The following is a 27,101-nucleotide window of genomic DNA, read 5'->3' on the forward strand; positions in this document are numbered from 1 at the left end:
AAACAACTCTTGAAGATATTTTCAAAATTTAATATATTCCACCTAAAATTAGTATTTTTTTAATATTTCTATATAGGTAACATTAATATCTTTTTTTTTTTCTGAACAGTTTCTCAGAGAGTATTATAATAATTTCCTTAACACACCGGGTTGGTTTTCTCTTTAACACCATTGTGACTCATATTGAGAAGCAGATCCAGCCTTGCATGCGGGCGGATCAGGACTTTGGTTGCTTGAGTTTGCCTCAGGAGATGACAGTCCTGGTCAGAAACTTCCTGATTGCCTAAGCAGCCTTTTTTCCTTACAATTTTGCCTATCCCACATGCCCTTGGTCACTGTGCTTGTAGTAAGTATGGGTAAAGCCCTTCCGAAATCTTTGCTTGCGAAGCCAAGCCATCATAATCAATATAAAAAGAATGAAAAGAAATGTGTCCAGCAGCATTACAACATGCAGCTTTGAGGCACCCAGCACAAAAAAGACATGAACCTTCTTGAGCAAGTCTAGCGAGGCACAAAGAGGATCTTTATAGGATAAGGCAGTAGCACCTCTCCTATGAAGGCAGACCAAGAGAACTGGGGTTGTTTGGCCTGGAGAAGGCTCTGGGGAGACCTTAATAGCAGCCTTTCAGTGCCTGAAGGGAGCCTACAGGAAACCTGAAGAGGGACTTTTTACAAGGGCATAGTGACAGGACAAGGAGGAATGACTTTAAAATGAAAGTGGGGAGATTTAGTTTAGATATTAGGAAGAGGGTGTGAGGATGGTGAGGCACAGGAACAGGCTGTCCAGAAAAGGTGTGGCTGCCCCATTCCTGGCAGTGTTCAAGGACAGGTTGGATGGGGCTTTGAGCAACCTGGTCTACTGGAAGGTGTCCTTGCCTGTGGCAGGGGGGTTGGACCTAGATGATCTTTAAGGTCTCTTCTAATCCTTATCATTTTATGCTTCTATGATTCTAATTAAAACTAGCATTTTTATTACTTTCAATGAAAGTGCTGCGCATTATGTATAAAATATGCTAGCAGTAGCATAAATAGATATATAACTCCTTTCAGTCTGAAATACTAAAAGCTGTACAGTTTTCCACCAACCCCATATTTTTGTATTCTGTTTTTCCTTATCTAAAAGTACGTATAATCACAGTTGCAGTCTTTCAAAATGTTGAAAGTTGTTTTTAACTTCATTAGAATGAAAATTGGAATACACAATAAAAACAATGTGTTAATGTAAAATTACTAATAAATATTAGAAACAAAATTTCAGGGTCATAATGTAGACCTATGGCTCAGGTTAAGTAATCAACTATAAACAATCCTACTGAAGTTAAGTTAAATACTTTAAAAATTATCTGATCCTAATAAAAAACCAGCCTTATTGCAGTAAAACCAGTACAAAGTAAACAGGTCAATGGTAATTAAATGAGTCTGCATCTATTAAAATGAAAAGCTAATCAAAGATGTTCAAAAAACGGTAATGGAAAACCTACAGTTCTGTCTGAAAAAACCAATATAAAAAGGTTATCAATGACTGAAAAAAATACTTATCTCCATGAACTCTCTCAGAATATTTGCTGTTTGTATACCTTATCTTTTTGTCCTAAATCTTGCTGTGTGAATTTTTGTTAATCACAACTCTAGGTTCAAGATTGAAAGCTACACAGTATGTATAATTTATCAATAGGTATGAGATGACTGTTTTCCAATGTATTTTGAAGGGAAAATGCACCAACTAGCCATCACATGTACAAAATATTTAAAAAAAAAGTAACGTTACACAAGAACCTGCCATCCCATTACAAAATTATGAACTTCAGATTAAATAGTAGCTAAAATTAAATAATTTGTGGTAGATTAAGTGCTTTCTCCATTTGCTCTTATTCAAATGGAAATTATCAACTACATATGTGTACATATGTAATACTTATATTGTAGTTGCACATATACATGGACAACTTTAATCATTCTTGTTTACATTAGGTTGTTATCCTCCTGTAAGTCAGAGACTCAATTCAGCAGGTGTTACATTTTCATCCCAAAATGAGCAAACTAGACAGCACTGTATTGTTTATACCAAAACTAACTATAATAAAAAAAAAAAAATCCAAATCAAAAAATAATCCATGAATATACAGTAAAGAAAGAGGTCATCATGAAGGGGAAGGGGGGGAGGAAGTGAAAAAAGTTTACCTTTTTCTTTGACTGAAGTAAACATAAACAGAAATTACTTTCACATGTGGCTTTGCATTGAGAATTCATCACAGCAGAGGAGGGATGTGAGCAAAGCAGAGATAACATTATTCTGCTATCTTGAGTGTGATGGAACTTGATGCCTGATCTTTCCCATTAAAGAAAGACTTCATACTACATTTTAGCCTAGAAATTGAGGTCAGAAAAATGGGAGAGAAAATAAAGAGCTATTTTTTATGACATATTAATGAAATCAGCCTAAAACATAAATGAAATTTAATTATTTTTAATAATTTCATATAGAAAAAGGAAGCAGAGCAGCTTTCAGAGAGTAGCAGAGCAGCTTTGACATAAACAGTTGGATACTTTTAAAATTACACAGTAATTCACTTCCAGGAGTTCCTATATATTACTAACAATTGCAAGAGCCTCTATCAGAAAATTAGATTCCTGTGATTTTCAGTTTAAATAAAACTGAGGTTCTGCTTGACAGGATTCAGAACGTGGACATAAAATTCTAAACAGCCATGTGTTTGAGGACGGTTGTTTCACCACCTGCAGTTACGTAGGAAATTATTTGCAGGAGACAGAGGCCACTTTCTCTCCGTTTATCACAATTGTCAATACCTTGAAGTTGATGAATACATCTTGGCACAGAAAAACAGCTTTTAAAGCCTTTTCTTGAGTTTCTCAGCCTAGGAACATCTAACAATTTGCTGTTCAGTCACAGGCAACTACCATACCTTGTTACATCTTTCACATTGTGTATCTATAACTGAAGGAAGCAAATGGGAAAAAGTCATTTAGTAGCATGGAATGTGAATTTCTTCCTCATCTTCCACATCTTCTTGTTCAAGCACAGTTTGAAATTAATGACTCGAGTCTCCCCACTGGAAACAATAGTATTTCTAGGTATGAGTTATTTTGAATCCTAAGAGCAGCATGTACTCTAAATTTGGTATCAACAGCACCATCTTAACATAGCCATCTTCAATACCAAACTCATACAAAACACGTCAGCTTGGTATATGTATGAGAATAGCATGACCTACTTCGAAATGCAGGTTTATTGCACATGCATTACTGAACACTGACAAAGTGAAATAAAACCACGAATGAAGCCGTCTACCTAGTTAAATATGAATTTTAGTACTTTAAAATTTGCCCCAAATTACAGATAGCATGATACTAGTCAGACAATAGCAAGGACAGCTGCTTTCTAGGGGAATCTTATTGTGAAACAGAGCTAACAGCTTCTACGGGCACTGTAAAAGTGTAATCACACTGGAATTCAATCACTACATTACCTCCTAATAATTATTCTCTGCTTTTTGCAGCAGAGTAAGTTGATGTGTTTTTTTGGTGGGGGCAATGACCTCTTGCATTTTGACGTACTCTTGTCATAAACTCTTACACAAACAAATTTTTATGCTGCTAAATGACATCCTGTCTGAACTATTTTTTTATTTAATCATCTCATTATTTCTATGCCACTGCATGGACCTCTGATAATTTAACTAGGAGTTGTAACAAAAAAAAAGTTCAGATAATAGTAACATTTGGCAGCTATTTCAAGGGAATCAATAAAATTTGTTAACAGACCACACTACATTCATCATGGATTTGTTTTCTTTGAAAATTTTAGGAAAAAAAATAATAGGTGTTTACCTTATTTCAAATCTGTATATGAATTATTTTCAAGTGTTTTATGGAATAAATTTCAAATATATATAGAAAAATTATTACAATTTTAAAATATAAGCCATCCTATTCCATCATTCCTCATACTCTGACCCAATTTGTTCCTCTACTCCTTGAAAACTACTTTTTGCAATAAAAATGCATTTTCTGAAAAACATGGTTTGCTATGATTTCTTCCCAGACTTTGCCTTTTTTAAGCTTCCTACTTCATCCTTAATAGTATCACTTTGCTAAAACTTTACAGCAAGTTGCATACTATAAAATGAATGCATACCTATTTGTACATTTATACTTACTTGCAATTCTGCTGAATAATTATTTCAAAAAACATTACCCAACTAGAATGTTCTGTCACTGACCCTTATTCAATTTCTTAGAAAACTACAAAGCTTAAAATTTGATTTTGTCTCAAATTATAAATATGCAAACTATATTTAAAACACTGCCTATGGCAAAAATTAACTTACAATATGAGAAAGTGATTTTGTTGCAAGGTGCTTAAAGTGGCCTAGCATAGTCAGCAGAATAAAAGCAGGGCATTTGCTCGTCTCAAGGAGGCCCCTCATGAAATCATGAGGTATGCAGTGGTCACTCCTAGAAAAGGTATCCTGAATCCTTGTCATACCTGTCTCAACTTGTTTGATTAGAAAGGGCTCAGAATTTGACAATATTGCTCCATTTTTTCCCTCCTCCTTTGCTGTGTGCACCCAAGTGATCACTTACCAACAGCTTAACAGCTTCTCTATAGGCTTCATGATCCCTGGGAAGGAATTAAGCCTTCCCTCATGGCACAGTTACTTTTTCATTGTTCCTTGCCTATCTCTCTATTTTGCCTTCAGGATTCACTCTGAGTTACATGGCCAATGGCATTCAGCAGAAAACTCAGGAGTTTCACACAAGCCAAACTTACACTTAAAAAAAAACAAAACATAGCACTAAGAGCAGCTTTGCTTCAAGCTGCGCTCTTCTTATGCAGACAACCCACGTAGGTTGCAGATTTTCTTTGAAGCTGTTGACTCTATGGCCTGCTCTTTAAATTTTTATATCCACTGCCTTTGTTCTACCTAATATGACAAACCTCATTAGAAAAAGGATCATACTGAATTATGTAAAAATGCATGAAGGTAACATGCTTAGTATTACCCAATTACTTTTCCCATAAGAAAATACTATGTTTCTTGTATTATCAAGAATATTAACTATGGTTAAAAGTAAGATGGCAAGAGAAAGATAAAGCACAGATTCTGTACACTCATTATTTCACATAGCTTCACACATGCCTCATTTACTGGCTTATGTTTCAATAGAGTTTTGAAACATTTTTAATTTCCAGAAAATAAATAATCTTATTGTGAAAGAAACTGAACATCCTGAACAGGTATTAAGTAATTTTAACTGATGCTGCTTGCAATTAGGTCACGTTTTAGAACCTGACATGACAATAGTTCCAGGTGTTTCCTTGGTATATTGCAACTCCACATTAGAGCAATTTGGAGCTACTGTCCTAAACATGCCACAATTTCCACTGGGAAATGAGACAACTCCCAGTTAACGAAATGTTTAGGAAAGTTGCAAACTGGAAAAACTGAGGGTCAGGGACTACAGCATGAACATACAGCCTCTAAAAGGTCTCCCTAAGCACCTTAAATATATTCCTTAAAAAACAGTCCTGAAATCACTTAATTCAACTGCTTGCAGTCCTGAGCAACCTGCTGTAGCTGACATTGCTTCAACCAGGGACATCATACTATATCATCTTGAGACGTCCCTTTCAACTTAAGTGGTTCTGTAATTAAAATTGGAATTATCAATTGGAAGCATTTTAACTGGAATCGAATTTGACTTAAAAGAGAGTAAAAATTGTTCTTTTTTTGCCAAGGATGCAAAAAAGCCATTTTTGGAACTGTGCTTCTCCAAATGCAGTTGCAGATTGCTTGAACACAATTATGTGCTTTGGAACTGTACACCTGACAGTTTCCTGAAATGAGTTAAGCGTTCAGAACAAGATGATCAAATTATGGAGCACTCATCTTTCAACTAACACAACTGTGTCATAATTTGCCATTATCGCAGTCTGATAATTTTACTTAAAACTGCAAGAAGCTTTCGGAAAACAGATAAAGTATGCATCTTAAAATAATGATGGGCAATGTGCATTTTGCATTTGAAATAGAGACCATAACAGCAACACCAAGTATGAGCAAGAATGGCTGAAAATTTCAGAACTGCAATCTAAAAGGACAACCTTCTCATTTCATGCTAAGTTGCTTCCCATATGTCTGTGTATGCAGTACTGAGAGCACTTTCTCCCTTTATCTTTCAGGAAGACAAAGTCAGAAAGCATTTTAATCTAGGACAGATTGCATAGATTTTTATTTTCTTTAGGCGTAGCAACAGAACATATTCTAATGCGCGAAACTTCATATCACAGCCCTTATTTCTGGATTTTAATAATATTTAACAACTGAGTACACTTAAATAAAAAAGAAAAACCTATCAGCTGGCTATTACTTGCCCTTGAGGCTATTTTTCTCCTTATTTTCCACAGTCATTATTCTACATAAAATTGACAGCATAATATTCAAATAAATAAATCTTCTGCAACAGCTATTTCTGATCAAAGGTCACTTGTTTTTTTTTGCATCTTCTAGGCCATTTGCCAACAGATGGCAATCACTGAAACAACTGCTAACCATTCCCCAGGGAAAACAGAGTCTGTGGAAGCAGAGAGTCAATCTGAATCTCCACTAAAACTCAATGATCAAACTATGTAAGAATATTTATTACTGTCCTTTTGGCTTTAGATTTTGCTTTGTCTCCTTTACTATCATTAGTCATTTCTTAGTATGTATTACACACTACAAAATGTTGACCCTTTGCTAATGCACAGGCTTTTCACATACTGTGGTATTATTTACCATCTCACAGGACTTACTATATATTCAAGGGTATTGTTGAAGATTTTCTATCTTTAAAAGAAATGTGCACCTAAGAAAGCAAATTCACCCTCCTCTACTGATATACAAGGTTTATATCTTGCGAAGTAATTAGGTAAAATCCAAGAAAGTGGATACACACAATTAATTCTTCAACTATTTTGCTTATGCCAACTGTATATGGGAAGCATGTATTTTTATTAAAAATAAAAGCTACTGATTTCTACTATACAATAAATGAGGAGGAACAACCATCTTTAAATCAGACCAAAAAAAAACAGAAAAATATTAGTGCTAATAAAATCAATATGGAACAAATTATTAGATAAGGAGATAAAGTTCCTTCAGAATGAAGCTCAGGGATTTCTGTTTATCTCCACTGCGGGTTTAGACATAAAGGTTTCCCCTTATCTTCCTCTGTCTTCTCCCTAAAAACAAAAAATGTTTCACAGAGTTTTCCCAGTTCAGCCCCACAGCTGCAAACCACAACCAAGGCTGAACATTTATATGGCAATTCAGGATGATTGGGTTTTTTTTGAACAATTCTCAGATGAAATAAGGTAAACTTCTTAATCAAGTCATGATGAAAAATATTCCCACCCCCACCCAGTGCAATAATATATATGGTTTTTTTTCTGAGGACTCTCACTTTTTGTTTCTTGTCACCAAAGAGAAACAGAAAAAGGTTTTCATAGTAATAACAGTAATCTTAATTGTTCCAACTTAAAAACTCCTTCCTCACAGAAGTTAATCTTATACATCAGGTAGACAGATATTATTTCAGGTTCTGTGTAACTGCCCGACAAGCCACAAGTCTCATCAATTAATAATGGAAAACTAACATTCTGTAACAGAGTGAAAACAATAGCTAGGGGCCATTAATATCAATTGACATAAAGTCCTATGGCTTGCAAGAAGCATATGCTTTAATTGCTGCAAATGCTTTGCTCCAAGACCAGCATAGCTGGAGTACTGTATATGAGAGTGTTCTGCCTATAAACTGTATAAGGAGAACAACAGATAAATTATTTTTGACCCATATGATTACTATTCAGTACATATCAGATCCAATATGACATTCATCAACTAATTACCTTTTGACAAGAATCCAAAAAGAAAATACTTAGGTAGTCAAGACACAGGCAGAATGAGAAAGAGAATGGCAGAATGGCTCCACTGAAGGAAAGACTCTAAGAAGAATAGCATGACTTATGTAGTACTATGCACTTAGAACACCAAGTCTCACCCTGAAGGGTTATAAAAAAAGAAATTAAAAAAAAAAAAATACAAAATCTCAAATACTGGGTATCAGACCTCTGCTAAGCCTCAGCACTTACTTGTGTGCAATTTCTCAAGGTATTTTTGTCATGTATGCTGGATTCTAGATATATATACTAAATTATTTTCTGTAAAATAGTGACAATTCAATTATAAGGTACAAACGGTTAAACTAAACTTAAAAATTCTTCCTACCTGAAAAGAGTTCTCAAACTGTCTTGACTTTTGTAGATATATTCCTTACATATGGCCCAGGTGAGTAATGTCTATTCCATGGATATTTTTTTTTCTGTTTTATTAATTGATACATTAATGAGTTCTCACTACAATGTTTGTCATGAGATGTAAAATCTTGGCTTTGCTGATGCTAATGCCTACATTGCACTGATCATGTGTTTCTTTTGCAGTTAAAAGAAATTGTTTTGAAAAACCATCTTACTTGTGAAGAGATATTCTTTATACATCTGATATTATTTTCTACAATACACTTATCCTTACATGAGAAACAATTAATAAAAAAATTTATAGAGGACCATAATTTAGAAAAATGTCTGCTCATAGTTCTTAACAAGTATGGAATTTGTCAAATAAAATAACTACATGAGAATTTTCATATATATATTTCTAATCTGTTCCTCAGAATTCTACTAGTTTTAGAAACAAAAAAAAAAGTCTTGGATTATCTTTACCTAGTTAAAATTCATATTTTGCTCTTACAAAACAAACTAAAACTCAGAAATACCAATGTCACAATGTCAAAGGTCCTTCTGTTTTTCACAGTGTGGATCTTCCATACAAGTGCAACAACTAGAACCACCCATATTCATTTGTAACAGCTAAGGCACAGAATTACTTCTTAAAAAGAGAAGTAATCTACTACATAACAAAATACGTCTATAGACTTTAATGTCATCATAATGATGTGACGGATCTCATACATATCCTAATAAACCATCACTGGAAAGATTGTTTTTCCAGTTAAATTATTCAATCATAGAATAAATTTAACCTAGAAAAGAAAATTTCCATTCAGCAGAACTGAACACAGAATATCAACTAACTTGTAATGCATGATAATGAGCAGAAAAAAAAAACAGAGAACTACAAACAGTAATAACAACTCTCACCTTTTTTGATACAAGGCAACACCAGATTGCCATTAGGCAATGTGAGTGTATAAAATGCCACTACACTACTATTATCTAATTATACTAATATGATACCATTCTTTATGTGATAATTTTTTTTACATACTTTTCACCCCATTCTCCCTTTTATCAGATCTGGTTAAACACAAAAAAAAACACAAAAATAAAAAAAAAATTTCTTTCCTTTGTCTATTGAGCATGCTTGGAAAAAAGCACCAGGTGGCAATGCAGTGTTCAAGTATTTTATACTATATACGTGTTACATGGAAAAAAATCTGTAGCGATCAGCATGAGGCTCTTTCCTAACCTACTTCCTCTTTGATGAATATTAAATAATTCATAAGCAAAAACTCTATTCACCACAAGTGATCAAATACCACTCAACCTGAAAAGAACAGACTTTAAGAAACGTGAGTTTCTAAGGATGTAAAACCATATAGCTAAAAAAAAAAAAAAAAAAATCACTTTATTTAGGACTATGAAACAGGATAATTTCAGGAAAAATCACTGAAAGGAAAACATTTAGAAATGCATTACCATAAAGTTATCAAAATACTATTAAAGACTGAACTTAGCAATTAGTTGCTAGATAGTCGGCAGACTGCACAAACAATACATCTACACATTTTTACGCATTTTGTAAATTTATATGAAGTTTGGCATCATGTTAAATACCAGGCATTATTTCCCACACTTTTGAGGTTTAAGACCATTGCAGTAAAACCATGTGCTGAATGAATCAAAGTATGAATGCTTTAAGTATTTATTCTTCCTTTGCATCAAGCAGGACATAGTGATCAAAGACAGGAATTGTTTCATGAAGCAAGATGCTTTCAGATATCTCAAAAAGCCAAGAAGTAATGCTAGAATCAGCTTCCCATTCAGTAGATTACATCTGATATCCACTGTGTGCCAAATTAAAGTTCATCTTTGCAGTTACTGTTGCAGGCTCTGAAACCTCTGGAGAAGCTCATGTGGACTTCATTGAATAGCTAAAATGTACAATTAGCAAACATTACATCTACTCTGACATCAGTGGCTGGAACAGCAAAGCTTAAGGCAAAGGATGTTTTCTTTCTTTTTTTGAGAAGAAAAAAACTATAACTTTTAGAGTTGTAATTTCAACCACAATTGACAGGAAAAGTTTAGGTGTGAATAAGACCAATTTAGTTTTTTTTATATGTGGATATTAGAAGAAATTTCTTAAATCATTTATATTTAGCAATGGAATTGCTACTGGAACTGCTTACCCAACCATTCTTATGTAACAAACAATTACACTCCTAATGTAAAATAAATCCACTGCATGTTAAGGAGTAATTTGAAACGGTTCATTGCATTACAGAAATTATTTAAAATATCAACTGGAAAAAAAAAATGCATCTTCTGAGAGATAGAAGCAGAATCATGCATACAAGATAATGTGCTAAACAGGTACATCACACAGTTATGAACAAGCTAATTTAAAGCATGTTTTCCTGCTAATGTAATAAATATTTGATTAATACTCTTCACTTTATGCCCTGTACTGTTATATTTAACTGATAAATAGCACAAAGTGGTAGAATGATTCAAGACCTGCCTTTATGTAACGTTATTTAAGTGCCTTTCATAATGACAGCTCTCATGATCAGAGATTTAATCCAATGAGCACAACCTAGACTATCTCTTGTAATGTTTTTTTGACCTGCTTTTCAATCAAAAAAAAAAAAAAAAAAGAATACTAGATTGATACTGTTTACACATACAGCTAAATCTTTGATATAATGTCAGTCCTAAAAGCCAATAGACTGTCAGAGCTGTTATCCATTTTTAGAAATAAAACCAGGAATTGAGTCTGTGAAGTATTCCACATGACTTTATGAAGGTAGGTTCTCATGTTCTTGACAGATCAGAGAAGTGGTTGGAAGTGTATTTCTAATGGAAGGAGAAACTCTTACTAATCACTATCATTTTAGTACAGTTGATAACAAACTTAGAGCTGAAGCACTCTACTAGGAAAAATCTAAATGACAGTATACAAAATATGTATTTCGAAGAATAGAACTCTTTTTAACATAAAATAATGAAGTTAAATACATAAAGAACACAAAATCTGTGGTTTCACGTCTGGTGCTTAGAAATAAATTCAACATAAGTGATGAGAAGGAATAAGTCACAATTCAGATAACTATTTAGCATATTAATGCAACAACTTCTTTAAATATATTCCTTTTAACAGAAGAAAGTGCACAAAAGTAAGACATCACTAAAAGGTTTATACTACTACTCCCTGTTTATAATTATATCATCTCATAAGTATAAAAATATGCCAACATCTTTATTTTGCTATTAATTGTACTTTAATGCTGACATTTCAAGGATGAAGTAAACTCACAAGTAGAACTAACTAAAGAGACTTAACTATGTTGTCACCACCCTCTGCCTCTGGTTAACATGTTAACAAAACTAGAGTTCTGTTTTCCAAGTTGATTTTTCCTTCCTGCTTCCAATTACATGCTGCATCACGTGCAGGAAACTGTTTCTATTTTCAAAGTACAGATAAGTGCATCTTATTTTGCTAAAACTTCTGTTAAAGTAAATAAAGTTTTCTTTGTAAAAACACTTCTGGATTGCTGAATAGGCCTCATGAGCATCCAAAGGAGGGAAAACAAACCAAACCAAACCAAACCAAAGGACAACAAAAACAACAAAAAAAAAACAAACTAAGCAGCAACACGTTATTATATTCCACCTACTTCTGTGCAAGTCCGATCTCAAGTCACTACATGACATGACCAAAGGCAGCAGGATTTGAGATTTCAGAAAATCAGCTTTTTCCTTTGCACTTACATTATGATAATCAACCCTCTTGGTGATACAGCTAATTGAAACTATATACAGGATAAGCAGATCTCACGTGATAATATCAAAAACCCCATGTTACATTTTACTGTAGTAAGGCATTATCCAAAGATTTCCATTACAGCTTTTCCTTTTTATGACAGCATCAGTATGAGAATACATTCTGTACATCTTAGAAAGTAATGTATGCTCTTTCTCTTGCTGTTATTATAGCAACTACATTACTTTACCAAACAAAAATTAAAATGCATATTTACTGCTCTTCCTTGCATTGGTTAATCAGAGGAAGACAATACAGACAAAAATGATGAAAAAAAAAAAATGCAAAAAACCAGCCCAAGTTCTTATTATTGTCACATTCAAGTAAAGGTAACTGATGACTGGCTATTTTTTGGTTCCTTAAAAATGGATGTCATTGTGAAATTTACTTTAAGATAATCAATAAAGTTTATACTAAATTTGGATTAAGAGGCCTCATCTTAAATTTACAAGTATTAAATATTAATCAAACAGAACCTCCTCACCCAGACACATTGTCCTGGGTTCAGCAGTAGCAGTCATGTTTTTTCCTTTGTGTTAACTGGTGCAGTGCTGTGTTTTGACTTCTAGTTTGAGAACAGTGTTGGTGAACCAACTAGAAGTCAAAACACAGCACTGCACCAGTTAACACAAAGGAAAAAAACATGACTGCTACTGCTGAACCCAGGACACACATTCAAAGGATATCTGTGATATCTATCTAGGCTTCAACATCGTATTACAAACACCTTTTGATGATATCATGATATAGAGATCACCAACTCCTTTGCTTGCACACACTCCGTAAACTCCAGTTTTCTTGAATTTAAATATATTCTAATCTCAAGCCGTAGTTTATAGTGGTACTTACTTGCCTTCCCTCCATCTACATTTCCAGTCACTACAATATTGAACATATAATCAGTTTTATAGTATTATTACAAATATAATCCATTGAAAATACAAGATATGATTTAAGCTGTTGTCCAGAATGTATGAAGACCTATGTCCTCCCTAAGCACCAGTTTACAACAACCAACACCATCTGGAAACAAATTTAAAGAAATACAAAAAGAAATCAGAGCCAGACTTCTGGAACAGTACAACAAAAGCTACCTAAACCATTCCAATGCCAAAACTACTAATAACAACAAACCTAATTAACTAATTACAACAACATGGGATCAAGACACCCATTAAGGATTAGTGTCCTTTGGTGCCAAAGAGCAAGACAGTTTAGAGCAGCAACATCCTGCTTTTTTTTTTATTATTATTATCCAGTGAAAAGTGAAGGAATGAAAAATCAGAATTTCAGGGTCACAGACAAAAAAAAAAAAAAAAACCTATTCAATTGTCTCAATATTGGTGTTCCCTTCATTTATATATGAAGATAATTATAGTAACAGTATGAAAGATGTTTGGTAAACATGGCAACCTCTGCTTGGTTTCTGAAAAACTGCCTGGTTTTTCTTTGTTGAATTAAACTCTTCAACCACGTATCAAGTAGCCCTTTCAAAAATATATTTTGTTGCTCACTTTTCATGGTTATTAAATTTGCTGTGCTCAATCTCTTTGTTGTATTACAAAAAACAGTAGCCTAAACCAAAACTGTATTATCTGAATTTCCAAGAGATTCTTCACAATAAAGTATATAGTCAAACAGCTAATCTAGTAGCTCACACTAACAACACTGACTGCAACAAAGTCTTTTAAGTAAGTTAAATAGTTCTGGAAATAACTTTCCTTCAGTAGATGAATGATAACATTGATTTCACATTAAGTATCTGATTTTAATATATTTGGGGTTTTTGCATCAAGTTTACACACCATAATACAGTCTGAAAAGATACAGAAGCTACTAAATATTTTTGCTGCAGAGTTTGAAATCCTCTTAATTTTGTTACAAATCACTGTAACATCTCAGTTTATATTTGTACTTCTTCGTATGTATTAAGCACTTTGTTCCAAACAACACAGTAACCACAGAGATAGAGATTTACTTACCTGATCCCCTTTTGGTCACAACCTTCAAGCTCTGAGTTACAGTAGCATACAAGACAATCAAGTTGGGAATAGGAACTTTCATCTTCTGTCTTTCTGTGACTGCTTCCTGGAATATCAAAAAGAAGAAAGAAACACTGGTTTTATATTGGCATTGAAACAACCTTGAAGCAACTAATGATAATCCTGACATTGTGCAAATGTTGAATATGTGTTTGTGAGCAATTTCATGCACAAAAAATTATCTACTGTTCCTGACAAAAAATATGTAAACTAAAATCACCATAAAACAAACACATGCACACACTACATTTAATGTTGGTGCTTAAGTTCGAGTTTTATCTACTCATCGAAAATTCACTGGGTCCTGTTAAAACTTCCTAACAGATCTCCAGAATGAAACAGTTTTATCAAATTATTCGATGAAAAAAGTGTGATCATTCCACTAAGCCTGCAAAATAACGTCTAGCTTTTTTTTTAATCATATAATCTATTTCCCCCACCCCAAACAGGAAAGAGAAAATAATGCCCTTATTCATTAGTTTTGCTTCCATTTATTTATTCCATAGATTGAGCACAAGAATCACAATGAAATGAAAAATTAATAAAAAGCAAATCTGGTCATCTTCTTAGGAACAGTGAAATGGGAAAAATAAGAGAGAAAGCAAAAGACACTCCCACAGATGTAGCAGAGACTTCCTTTTAGATGAGCTGAAATCCCATGAGCAAGTTCAAACTAACACTAAATTAGAAGACGATGATATAAGGATGGGAGAGAGGTGAGTCACAGGATGTGGCTCATCCTTCACCTCTAATATGTTATAACGGATGGGAACCTAGCTTTGATTCCCACTCATGACAGGGACACACAACAAAGTAAGGTTTTTGTCAGTGTATTTGGCAGAGTATATATGTTTATGCTCCTCAGAACCGTTTGTCAGAAAGAGGCAGGAAAACACAGGTGTGCAACTGTTCTATGACCTTCTTACACCAGGGTGCCTAGCCAATGTTCTTGGTATGAACAACAGCAAGATAATGAGAAACTGCATGCTCCCCCGCGAGTGAACAATTACAGATCTGGCATAAAGCCAGTAGTTTTTCTAAGGATATAAAAGCCGGATCCTCCTGTAGCCAAATCCAAAACCTCACCTATGGGGGAATGCACCATGCAGGCATTTTCCCAGTTACCTGATACTCCTAGCACCAGCTGCAATGGGGCTTAATAGCTTGAATTGTGGGACTGGATGATGATTTGGAAGTAACTGGTGATGTATTTTTTTCTTAATCACTATTCTCTCTATGCAGTAAAGATTCGATGCATTGCTAATTTTCCTCTGTGCTATACATATATGTACCTCTGATTCGCTTTACTGTGCTTATTTACTCTCTCTATATATACACATATATATCTGATTCGCATTAGTGTGCTTGTTTGTTTTAGTGTGCTTATTTGCTTTAGTGTGCCTGTTTAACAAACTGTGCATATTATATGGCTAGTGTGTGGTTGGTTTGTTGAGTACCCTGCCTTTTAGCAGAACAGATGTGAATAAAAGTTTTGCATTTCTATTACTTGTGTCCTCTGAGGATTGGGTGGTATCAGCAACTGGTGAAGAAGGGAATAAACTTTCTGTTAATTCCTCATACAACCAGGAGGGTGTCATCTATTCATGATGATTATAAGCTTTGTTCTGAAATGGCTGATAAGACTAACATCTCACATTTCAATGTATTGAAAGGGGAAAGGGAGGACAAATCTTCTGTCTAGTCAAGCTAGACAGTAGAGGCTATCTATAGTCATTACAGAATTTTATGCAAAAATATTCTTATCTAATGGGAGAAAAAATGGTCTGTGATCAATGTTTTTTTAGTATTACAAATAAAGACTCACAAAACTAATGTTTTTCATATTGACCTCTGTTAATCACAGCAGCATACAGCAACAAAAATTTCTTAAGAGGAACCACGTGGTACAGGATTTGATTTCAAAAGAGACTATGAATCTTTTACACTTTCACTGACAGCCAGGTTACTGAGTACCGAAGATATTTTTTTTTTGAAAGCAGTAGCTTAAAATACCTTCTTCTTAGAAAAGAACAGGTTAGAAATGAAATAGTGGGGGTGTAAAAGAGCACATTATGGGAAGAATTACTTAAATAATGACTTCATACAGAATCCATCTTCTAGCTTTATGTTTCAAGACGTTTGAGAACTAAATGCAAACTTACTGCATTATGACTTTGTTGAGGATGAGAGAGTGGAAATACAGTCTGATGACAACAGTTTGTGATATCTTACTTTATATAGCAATATTTATACTCCTAGAAGAACATACAAGCATGAATATGTTTGCTTATTCATTGGCTGTAAACAAACTAGCATTTCAGCATCACAGATGAAGGTCTATCATTTACCTACATCCATGTGCAACTGAAGAAACGCTAGGCAACAAATTGCCTACCAATGTAGCAATTAAAGTGTGAAATATCCAATTACTGTGAGTTAAATTACGCGTATGTTAACATTTTGAGTTAAATTTAAAGTTTAACTAAGTCTCATGATCACTGGCAATTATAAATAATATGAATCCTTGGAATTTTAGAAGCTAGAAATGAAGGTTCATTTTCCAGGGGCACAGTTAGTAGATATTACCAAGTGTTATGCCACATTTTACTGCAGACCTGAGTCAGACTTCCTGAAGTCAAAATCTCATTTCTCAGTCACTGCACTAACTGGTGCTGCAGGGAATCCTGAAGTTGGTACCTTCAGCCTCCAGGGTACTAGCAAGAATCAGCTCTTTGCTCTGTATAAGCCTAATGAATACTGTCCAAAGAACCACAGGATCTCACTATACAATTACAAATTCACTAAATAATAGGTTCTTACTGTGAAAGCAGATCCACACACACCCTTTTGGACCATATATCAAAACACAATATTGCAGATTACTGTGACAGAAATAAAAAGGCATGCATACATACCTACACATATATGTGTGTATATATATGTGTGTATTCATATGTATTTAGACGTATTTTTCTGTGAAACCATGCAGTAGCTATAAAGCTTGAAGTTACCAAAGAAAGCCTCAGTAAATACAAATTTATCAGTAAGAAACAGTTCAGTCAATTAAATTCTTCTCCTGGTCCATGCATATATCATTCATTTAACTTGTCAACAAGAAGAAATATATTTATTACAATGGTATAGTATGGATTGCATTTTAAACATGTGACACCACTATGGAAGCCATTCTCATGTACATTTATTCCCAGAGATTCAGCTCTAGCTTAAAGGCATAAGCAAAATTGGCTGTTGCCTACATTGCTTGCGGTAAATCCCTAGAAAATAAAGTCTGCTACTGTCTTTGAGATATGAGAAAACACTTAACTGCTAATGGGGATTTAAAAGGGGAGGGATGGTTCCCAGCAGCAGCTACTGACTCCTTGCAATAATACAAGCAACAAGTAAGATCTTACATAGGCTCTTCCCAGAGTTTTCCAACCCTTCTCTCCTGCTTCCATTCCCTTTTCCACAGTAAGAGAAATTTCTTTTCTGGTCTTTTATTCAGTTAAGAAAAGTTAAAATCAAAAGTTCAAACAAACAAAACAGAGTCAGCAGTCAGTAAAGCGGAGGGAGCTGGTGCCTTATGACTTTGGAAGTTGTCTGAGAGGTTGGAAAATCTGCTTCACGTCATTCATATGACTGATTCAAAGCAGACACTTAACATCTCATGTCCCCTGTTCCAGGTGAGTGCCTGAGCAACTGACTATTCTAGAAAATGTCACCCTAGTGAAATTGGTTGTAAAAACAAAATAAGCAAGTCAGAAAGGAATAAAAATAACATCCCAAGGGGGATCACACAAGTCCACAGAAAATGCCTTCACTGCTGCAATGAAGATGCCTAAGGCCTAGACACTGTAACATACTCAGTTAAGTTTTAGGTGACATAAAAAGTCATAATTCTGAGAAGTCAAATTCTTAAGAATAACTGGATTGTGATACTCCATGAATTAGAAATAATTCCCTTTCGGCAATGAATTGTTTTAATATGAGACTATTTTAGTCACCTAGCTTTTTTTTTTTTTTTTTTTAATAACATTAAGGAATTTCTATTTTAACAAGTGGAACAAGTCTGCTGTTTTTTAAGTGATAGGCAGATAATCAGCCTACATAGACATATACGTAAATCCTTTTTACTTTTTTTTTTGTTCTGGTTTTCGGTTACCTCCACCAAAAAGCTGAGACAATGTATGGTAGTTATAAACTTAATTGCTCCTTTTAGGCTGCATCAATGTTAGCATATTTTACATACTTTTTGGCTTTTATACTGCATGGGTGAATAGTCAACGAGCAAAATCTTTAAGAATCAGGGAATTTTAGTTGCTTTTTCTTTATATGATAACAAGAATTGAAATAATTTACATCTTGAAGCAGTATTCACAAATTCAGGTTTTCAGTAGTGGGTTTTTTGTCTGCATGAACCACAACGCTGAAAACATGTTGAATATTCCTGGATAAACATATTCCACACAAATTTTAACAGGGCATATATATATATATATATATATTTTTTTTTTTTTAAGTGTTTTCTGTACAGGGTGTCATTGATCATCACAAGAATTATACAGAAAGCCTCTAGCATCTGTATCACCAAGTATTTAATTTTTCAATTGATGCAGAAATAGAAATACAGCTGTATCTCAACACTAGCAGGCTTTGGGGAAATGCCAAGAAAGCTTTTTTCCTTAAATTGTCATGAATACTCACTGCGAGGAGACACATGCACACATGCTTCCCAAAACAGCTCAGCAGAGAGTATATTAACAATAGTAAGGCAATTCCTGATAAGACAGGAAAATGAAAAAGAAAATTCTCATTTCTTAATTTCCTAATTTTACTTATGTTCATTTTGGGACTTTCCCAAAACCCAAATTAAGCTTAATTGAAGTAAGAAATTTTCCATTGGCTTACTCCCTCGCAATAATTTTGGGGTTGATTCTCAGTTAGCCTATAAATGCTAGCAGCTTCCATTACCTAATTATCTGAAAATCATTTTTCTTCCCGTGCTTCCTAACACTGAAGAACGTTCTTTTACACATGTTCAAAACTACTTCACTATCTTCCATTACAAAATTGCAGGATCTTGTAAACCCTGCAAAGCACTTCATGACTGTTCTATGGCAACATCATGGAAGTTTTATGTTTGCTAGGAAGATTAGTCCACTTAAAAAATAAAATAAAAAAAAAGGGGGCAAAAAAAATCCCACACAACAAAAAACCCAAATAAGACAAAACTTCCCTTAAGCCTGTGTATTTTCACGTGACAGAAAAGACTTTAAACAGCAGTAAAAACTTCACAGTTTTCAATTTCCCTTCTTGACAAGTGATAACTGGGGTATACACTGAGAGTTTCTTTCTTGGTGCGAGTACTACCAAATAAGGCACAAAACTGTCCTGGATAAATTATGAATGAGTAACAAAATTACAAAGAAACAAAACCTGAATATATAACAAACAAATAAACAAAAATGTCTGTTCAGTAACAGTCTCTTTTTATGTAGCAGTTCTTTAAAAATCCCTGAACAGCATGTCATTAGATCTCCCAAAGTGTAAAAACCAGTACAAGATATTAGTGTAATAATAGAACCTATCTTTGGTACAGTCAGAACACAACTCAAACAGCTTGAAAACAATCACTTTGAATTCTTAAATTGCAAGGACAAAGTAAATTTTTACCAGTGTGATTTCATAAATAAGTATCACTTCATTGTCGTAAGGGGTTCAGGCTTAAACAGGTTAAGATCCAGGCTGGATATAAGGAAGAAATTCTTTACTGTGAGAGTGGTGAGACACTGGAACAGGCTGCCCAATTTTCCTGGGTTCAGCAGTAGCTGTCATTTTTCTCCTTCTTGGTAGCTGGTGCAGCGCTGTGTTTTGACTTTCGGCTTGGGAACAGAGCTGATAACAAGGATGTTTTGGTTTGGCCAAGGACTTTGTGAGCCTCATGCTCTGCCAGGGAGGAGGGGAAGCCGGGAGGAGGGGAAGCCAGGAGGAGGCAGAGACAGGACACCTGACCCAAACTGACCAAAGAGATATTCCATACCATAGCACATCATGCCTGGGATGCAACTGAGAGTTACCCAGAAGGGCTGGGACTGCAGGGTCGGAGGAGGTATCGGTCAGTGCTTGGTCGGGCTGGAGGTCAAGTTATCGGTCAGCTGGTGGTGAGGTGCTGTATTCTCTTCCCTTGTTATTTCTGTTCTCATTATTATTATTGGTGGTAGCAGTAGTGATTTCTGTTATACCTTAGTTACTAAACTGTTCTTATCTCAACCCAGGGGAGTTGCATTCTTTTCAATTCTCCTCTCCATCCCTCTGGGAGTATGGGGAGGGAAAGAAGGGGGGGGGGGGAAGTGAGTGAACAAGCTGCCTGACTGGTTTTAAACCATGACACCACTGAAGGTGTGAATGCTCCATCCCTGACAGTGTTCCAAGGCCAGGTTGGGCAGAGCCTTGAGCAACATGGTCAAGAGCAACATGGGCAGGGAGGTGTCCCTGCCCATGACAGAGTATTGGAACTAGATGATATTAAGGTTCTTTCCAACCCTAACCATTCTATGATTCTACAATTACTGTTCTAGAACAGAGGGAAAGCCCTAACAATACTCAAAACATTACCTAGAAGAAAATACACCTATTTCAAAGACATAAAAATAATCCTTTCCGAAGTCCCAGGAAACAGAAAGTTTCAGCAATCAAATTCTGAAGAAGTCATGAGAAACTAGTCATAAGCACCAGGAAGGCAATAAGGTACTGGTTCTCCTTTGCAAACCACCCTCTTCATGCTAAGCAGCATTCCCAAGTTCAAGAAAGTTGTGACTGTCATGAGAAAAAAATAAAACAAACAGAGGTGACTAAAAAAGCACTAAGTGTTGAAGGAATGGTGACAGTGCTTTAAGCAGTGATAACCAAAAGCCAATACGCCACCTGTGCAGCAAAGCAGGCTGTGAATAGTAATTCAGTAGAGTCCTTTGGATAGCTTTCCAACCAACTGTATCATCACATTTCACATTATACCTGGCACTCATTACTGCTTTCTTTTAAAGATTCTTTTCATTGTTAAGATTTTCATCTCCTTAAGACTCCATCCATCATGCATGGTACAGTACACATGGCAATTTGGCTGGAAAAATTTAAGTTCATTTCATGTATCTCTATATAAAAATACAATCTGCCATTCCCAAAAGTTTCCGTTAAGAAACATGCATTGCTTAAACATTTAGAGTAGTTAAAAATGATTTTACAAGCAAGAAACCTTCTGTCAGAACTAGAAAAATCCTGGTATCTAGTTCAGTATTTATTTTCCCAGTTTTTTATAAAACAGTAATGTCAACAATAGCATTTGCACTTAACCTGATGGACTAGCAAACATTCATATTTTGCATACTGTTTACATCTCTTAATGTGTTCCTAATTATTTTATTAAGTAACTTTTTTTTATGTGATAGGTAATGGAGAAGATTTCTGGAGAGTGCTTTATCTAGTAAGAGACAAATAAATTGCAGCAGGTTGCAGATGCCTGAAATATAATACATATGCTTGAGAATTCTCTAGAAGAAACAGATGACTATCTTGTCCCTCTGAACTATAGGCTAAAATAGTTACATAGGTGAAAACTATCTGACACATAATTTGATAGCTGTTGTGGCTAAGAAAAGAAAGTACTAATTCAGGAGAAATATAAAAAAGGGAAATGCCAGTGGCTTTCCAATGGTCTCATAGAACCTTGTGGGATCCACGGTCAGAAGGGTGTCCTTCTCACTTACAGATAATTCATCAAGGCTGGCTCAATCAGTCAGAAGTTCACAGCTACACAGTTCACAGACACAGGTTGGGCAGAGAAGAGATTCAGAGCAGCCCCATGGAGAAGGACTTGGAGATGTTGGTCGACGAGAAACTTAACATGAGCTGGCTTCAGTGTGCACTTGCGGCCCAGAAAGCCAACCATATCCTGAGCTACATCAAAAGCAGACTGACCAGCAGGTTGAAGGAGGTGATCCTGCTCTTGTGAGAACTCACTTGGAGTACTGTATGCAGTTTTGGTATTCCGAACATAAGAAGGACATGGAGCTGTCAGAGATAGTCCAGAGGAGGTCAATGGGGATGATAAGGGGGCTTGAGCACCTCCCATGTGAAGATAGGCTGAGAAAGTTGGGGCTGTACAGCCTGGAGAAGAGAAGACTGCGTGGAGACGTCAGTATCTGAAGGGGGCCTACAAGGATGCTGGAAAGGGACTCTTCATTAGGGACTGTAGTGATAAGACAAGGGGTAATGGGTTCAAACTTAAACAGGGGAAGTTTAGGTTAGATATAAGGAAGAAGTTCTTCCTTATGGTTGCGTAAGGAAGTTGTGAATGCTCCATCCCTGACGGTGTTCAAGGCCAGGTTGGACGGAGTCTTTGTGATATGGTTTAGCGTGAGGTGTCCCTGCCCATGGCAGGGGGGTTGGAACTGGATGATCTTAAGGTCCTTTCCAACTCTAACTATTCTATGATTCTGTAAGTGCTGGTGCACAAAGGGCAGGAAAGGAAAGCACTTGACAGTGTGCCAATGAGTTATTTACTCCTGGGGTAACACAGCAGTGGATACACAGGAGTTCATCCCTGGGAGCCTTTACATTAGCGAAAGAAATGCATCAGCCTAGGTTTGAAACAATCCAGTATTGTTAGTACAAGTACATGCCTCCCTCTTAATAACTAACAACTCATGATCACAAAGAATCTGAAACTGAAGAAAGGTTTTTGCAACAAAACATGAACAAATTGAACTGAAATACTAGATGAAAACAAGTTATCTAGTAGAATGCATAAGAAATGTGTACTCAGGATGCTAATTAGGCCAACTGGTTAATGGAAAATATAAAACTATAATTTCTTTTTCTGGAAAGAAAACAAAAAACTGATAACAGCCTGGCAGACAATATTAAAAAACGTTAGCTCTATAGCAATGTTTAAAGAAAGCTAGATTGAAAACGGTTGTATTGTTACTTACTTTCTAAAGGGAGTTAGACTAGCAATGTGTAAGAGGATAAATAAAACACTTCTCCCTTTTCAGTCTCAAGTATGTAAAGTCAGACAAAGAGACAAAATTCAAATATTATCTTCAGAGAAGCTTTGACATGCCATTCTTCCAAAATTAATAAAAAAGGTCTTCCTTCCAAATCTGTGTGTATGGGTAACCAATATTCAACTTACTATGACATGGATTTGGCATGTGAGATGTCTAATCATAATTATCTGCTCTTGGATTGTTTCTTGACCATTCTGTATCTTTGCTTTTTGCAGATGGATAGCTTTGTTCTTATATCTAGCTGAAATGCTACCTCTGACAAAACTGACAGATTTTTAATACAGCAAATATAATTTTATTGGATAATTCTGTCTGTGTTTTCAAGCAACTAAATTAACTCCTGAAATATTGACAATAGCAGCATAACAATAACCTTGCTCTACTAAGTATATTCAAACTCTTTTTCTATCTATGGTAAATCTTCAAAGACTAGCTATTTACAGCAAAACCAACAGCAGAAAAGCTGGGATACTTCAGATTCCTATGGGTGTTGTTTTCTCCCACTTTCTACTTAGTGAAGAGTAGCAGTTACATAACAACATGTTTGAGGAAAAAAAAAAATCACTAGATGCAACTTAAAGTAAGTGAAGAAATCTCTAATTTTGAGCCTAAGTTAGGACAAAAGCACTTTTTTAGAAGTTAAGTCTTCCTGAAATTTTCTGAATAGTTACTTGACAAAGTAAGCGTGATGTTCCTCAGACACTCGCAGATGATTTTAGGTACTTTGACAAGCAACACACATTAAAAGAATGATTTAATTCCCAAAAAAAATTCTAAATAGTATTTCCCATCTGATTCACTAATGAGAGAGCTATTTTCCCTCAAAATGAAGAAGGACAGAAGAATGTGGAGGATGAAGCTCCACTGTGGATATTCTGACAGAATGTTTACATGCAGTATAATAAACCCACTCAACACCACTATCAGTTTACATAACACTAACATCAGTGGTTTTACGTATATACAGCAGGGTATGTATTTTCCTTTTTCCACAGTTGACATTTGTAACACCATCTTAAAAATGCAATGTAATCTCAGGCCCTTGGAGAACAATCTGCCTCTCATTTAATGCTTACTCGACCATGCCATATTAGATGTTCAAGCTAGTGGTCTGTAATTCACATTATACTTCAAACCATAGGAGCTCACTCCGTACTTTAGAGTTGTGAAAAGGGAGAAATAAGTAAGTGGTTTGTTTATCCCTTCACTTTCACAGGCTGATTGACAAGCCCTTTACGCTGGTTCAAACCAAATTTTTAAAACCTGCTGTCAGACCCCAAAACATTACCATGCCTGACTGTCTCTGCCCAGCCTCCCCTGGGGCCTCCCCGCCCACAAGCCCAGGACCCCATTTCATCTTATCCCAGAGACGTCAGTCACTGCTCAGAGACACTGTAGGAGTGCTGGCCTCCAGCTCTAGCTCTGGCCCTGCCTCTTGGACAGTACCAACACTGTAAGGGGTCCATCTCAGCATGGACTTACTCATACTGGCTAGAGCGCCAGGAGAGACTCCGGCTCTGTCTCACCACCTGCCATGCCAGGCGCTGTCAACAGACCCCGTAACTAGCCCCTATGCTGTGGAATTGCAAACCTTGGGTGCCAGTGTCACCCCTGGGGTCAGGCTTCCCACTTCAGGGGGCAGTCAGCTCTCACTGCACCCTGGCACCTCCCTCCTTAACAGGGTCTGAAATCCAGAATAACTATTCACCAGTGTCTGCCTCACATCTTTTTGTTTCCAACAGATTTTTTTCTCACATTTTAATGCTGTAAATAATCTGGGAAGAGTCACTACTTCCCCTTGAAAATGCAGAGATTACAAGAGATTTCTGTGTACAGAAATGATAATAAAAAGTATTAGAAGTTCACAATTTTATAGATTTCTGTATCTATGATAAAATTATTTTAATATGTCAGCCCACTATATAACATATAAAAGCATTTGGGTAGCAGCAATTCAGTATCTGTATGAGATTTCACAGTCAAGCTACTACCTGATAAAGACAAAAGAATTCATATAATGGATTTGCCATTTCCACAAGAACAACAAGGACCTGAAGAGAAATACACATACAAAGGATAAGTAAGCTTTGCCATTCAGATACAGCATCTTTGTATAATAAAAGAAGAAATATTTCTACAAGGATTATCATTATTAAACTGGTTTGTAAAGGATTCAAGCATTGATTATACATAGTATTTTCCTTTGTAGTTTATTAAAAGTTTCAGGGAGAAAACTTCAAGACTACAATTTGTTATAACTCCATGACAATGTGTTATGCTACACAGGTCTACCCAGCACAGTGGCAGGAAGATAGTAATTATTTCAAAGGAGAGGGAGTCCCCAATTTTGTTTTATTTTCCTACAATAATGGTAAGTGTAGTCATTATCACAGCAGGTCTTTTGCTTTGTTCTACACCCCATCCTGTGAGCCAGATTGCATACAATACTGATGATCACATCACAAATTCATAAATTCTGATCTTCTATTATAAAAAAGAGCAGAAGGTTAAAATAATGTAAATAATGCTATGAAGCTTCTCACATTAAAACTGGAAAGTGTTTAACTTTGAATCTGCCCAGGCCCATCATTCAGTTTGGGATTACACTCCTTAATCCTACTTCATTTTCAGTGTTGAAGTTGTTTGACTAGATTTTGAAAAGCATAATTTCTTAGCCAAACTCTGCTCACTACTTCAGTGCTCTAGTACCAACCAGCTACCTAATAATTCCAATGCTAAAGAATCTTTCTTTCTTTGAGTACAAAGTAGCAGACCTATGATTCTACTGCTTAACTTTGGCTGTGATCTGAAAGTGCACTGAGACCCAAGGTCAGAAAACGGTGCTGCAGGCCTAACCAACTACAACTTCTAAGTGCTGCTAAATATTACTGCTTATTAATAGCTGCAATTTATAACATGACACTAAGAGGAAGAAGACATTTTCAGAAGAGGCAGAACTTCCTGTTTACTTCCTGTTTGCTTCCTGTTACCAGGCACAGCTACAGGTTGCACAGAGAAAAGATTCAGAGCAGCCCTGTGGAGAAGTACTTAGGGGTGTTGGTTGATGAGAAAATGAACATGAGCTGGCTTCAGTGTGTGCTCGCAGCCCAGAAAGCCAACCGTATCCTGGGCTGCATCAAGAGGAACGTGACCAGCAGGTCAAAGGAGGTGATCCTGCCCCTCTACTCTGCTCTTGTGAGACCTCACTTGGAGTACTGTGTGCAGTTCTGGTGTCCTCAACATAAAAAGGACATGGAACTGTTGGAACAAGGCCAGCGGAGGGCCACAGGGATGATCAGGGGACTGGAGCACCTCCCATATGAAGATAGGTGAGAAAGTTGGGGCTGTTCAGCCTGGAGAAGAGAAGGCTGCGTGGAGACCTCATAGCAGCCTTCCAGTACCTGAAAAGGGGGCCTATAGGGATGCTGGGGAGGGACTCTTCACTAGGAACTGTAGTGACAGGACAAGGGGTAATGGGTTAAAACTTAAACAGGGGAAGTTTAGATTGGATATAAGGAGGAAGTCCTTTACTGTTAGGGTGGTGAGGCCCTGGGATGGGTTGCCCAAGGAAGTTGTAAATCATAGAATCATAGAATAATTAGGGGGGGAAAAGACCTTAAGATCATCAAGTTCCTACCCCCCTGCCATGGGCAGGGACACCTTACACTAAATCATATCACCCAAGGCCTCGTCCAACCTGGTCTTGAACACTGCCAGGGATGGAGCATTCACATCCTCCCTGGGTAACCTATTTCAGTGCCTCACCACCCTAACAGGAAAGAATTTCCTTCTTATATCCAACCTAAACTTCCCGTTTAAGTTCCCCACTACAGTCCCTAATGAACAGTCCCTCCCCAGCATCCCTA

At 36.0% G+C, this 27,101-nt stretch overlaps 1 long non-coding RNA gene across 1 annotated transcript in view; it reads right to left on the minus strand.

The window, feature by feature from the left end:
• Positions 1-12,985: 12,985 nt before the first annotated feature.
• The window catches only part of LOC130605834 (uncharacterized), an 83,773-nt gene continuing 69,657 nt past the window's right edge, over positions 12,986-27,101 (minus strand). The window contains exons 2-3 of the long non-coding RNA XR_008973802.1: positions 14,111-14,216; positions 12,986-13,151 (exon numbers count right to left, since the gene is read on the minus strand). This is a non-coding gene — a long non-coding RNA (uncharacterized LOC130605834). The remainder of the gene's footprint in view (positions 13,152-14,110; positions 14,217-27,101) is intronic.

This window comes from Pezoporus wallicus, unplaced genomic scaffold (genome assembly GCF_028554395.1).
Source record: "Pezoporus wallicus isolate ANWC-B61680 ecotype Strahan unplaced genomic scaffold, APGP_CSIRO_Pwel_v1 contig_6950, whole genome shotgun sequence".
In the NCBI taxonomy this organism is placed as follows: Eukaryota; Metazoa; Chordata; class Aves; order Psittaciformes; family Psittacidae; genus Pezoporus; species Pezoporus wallicus.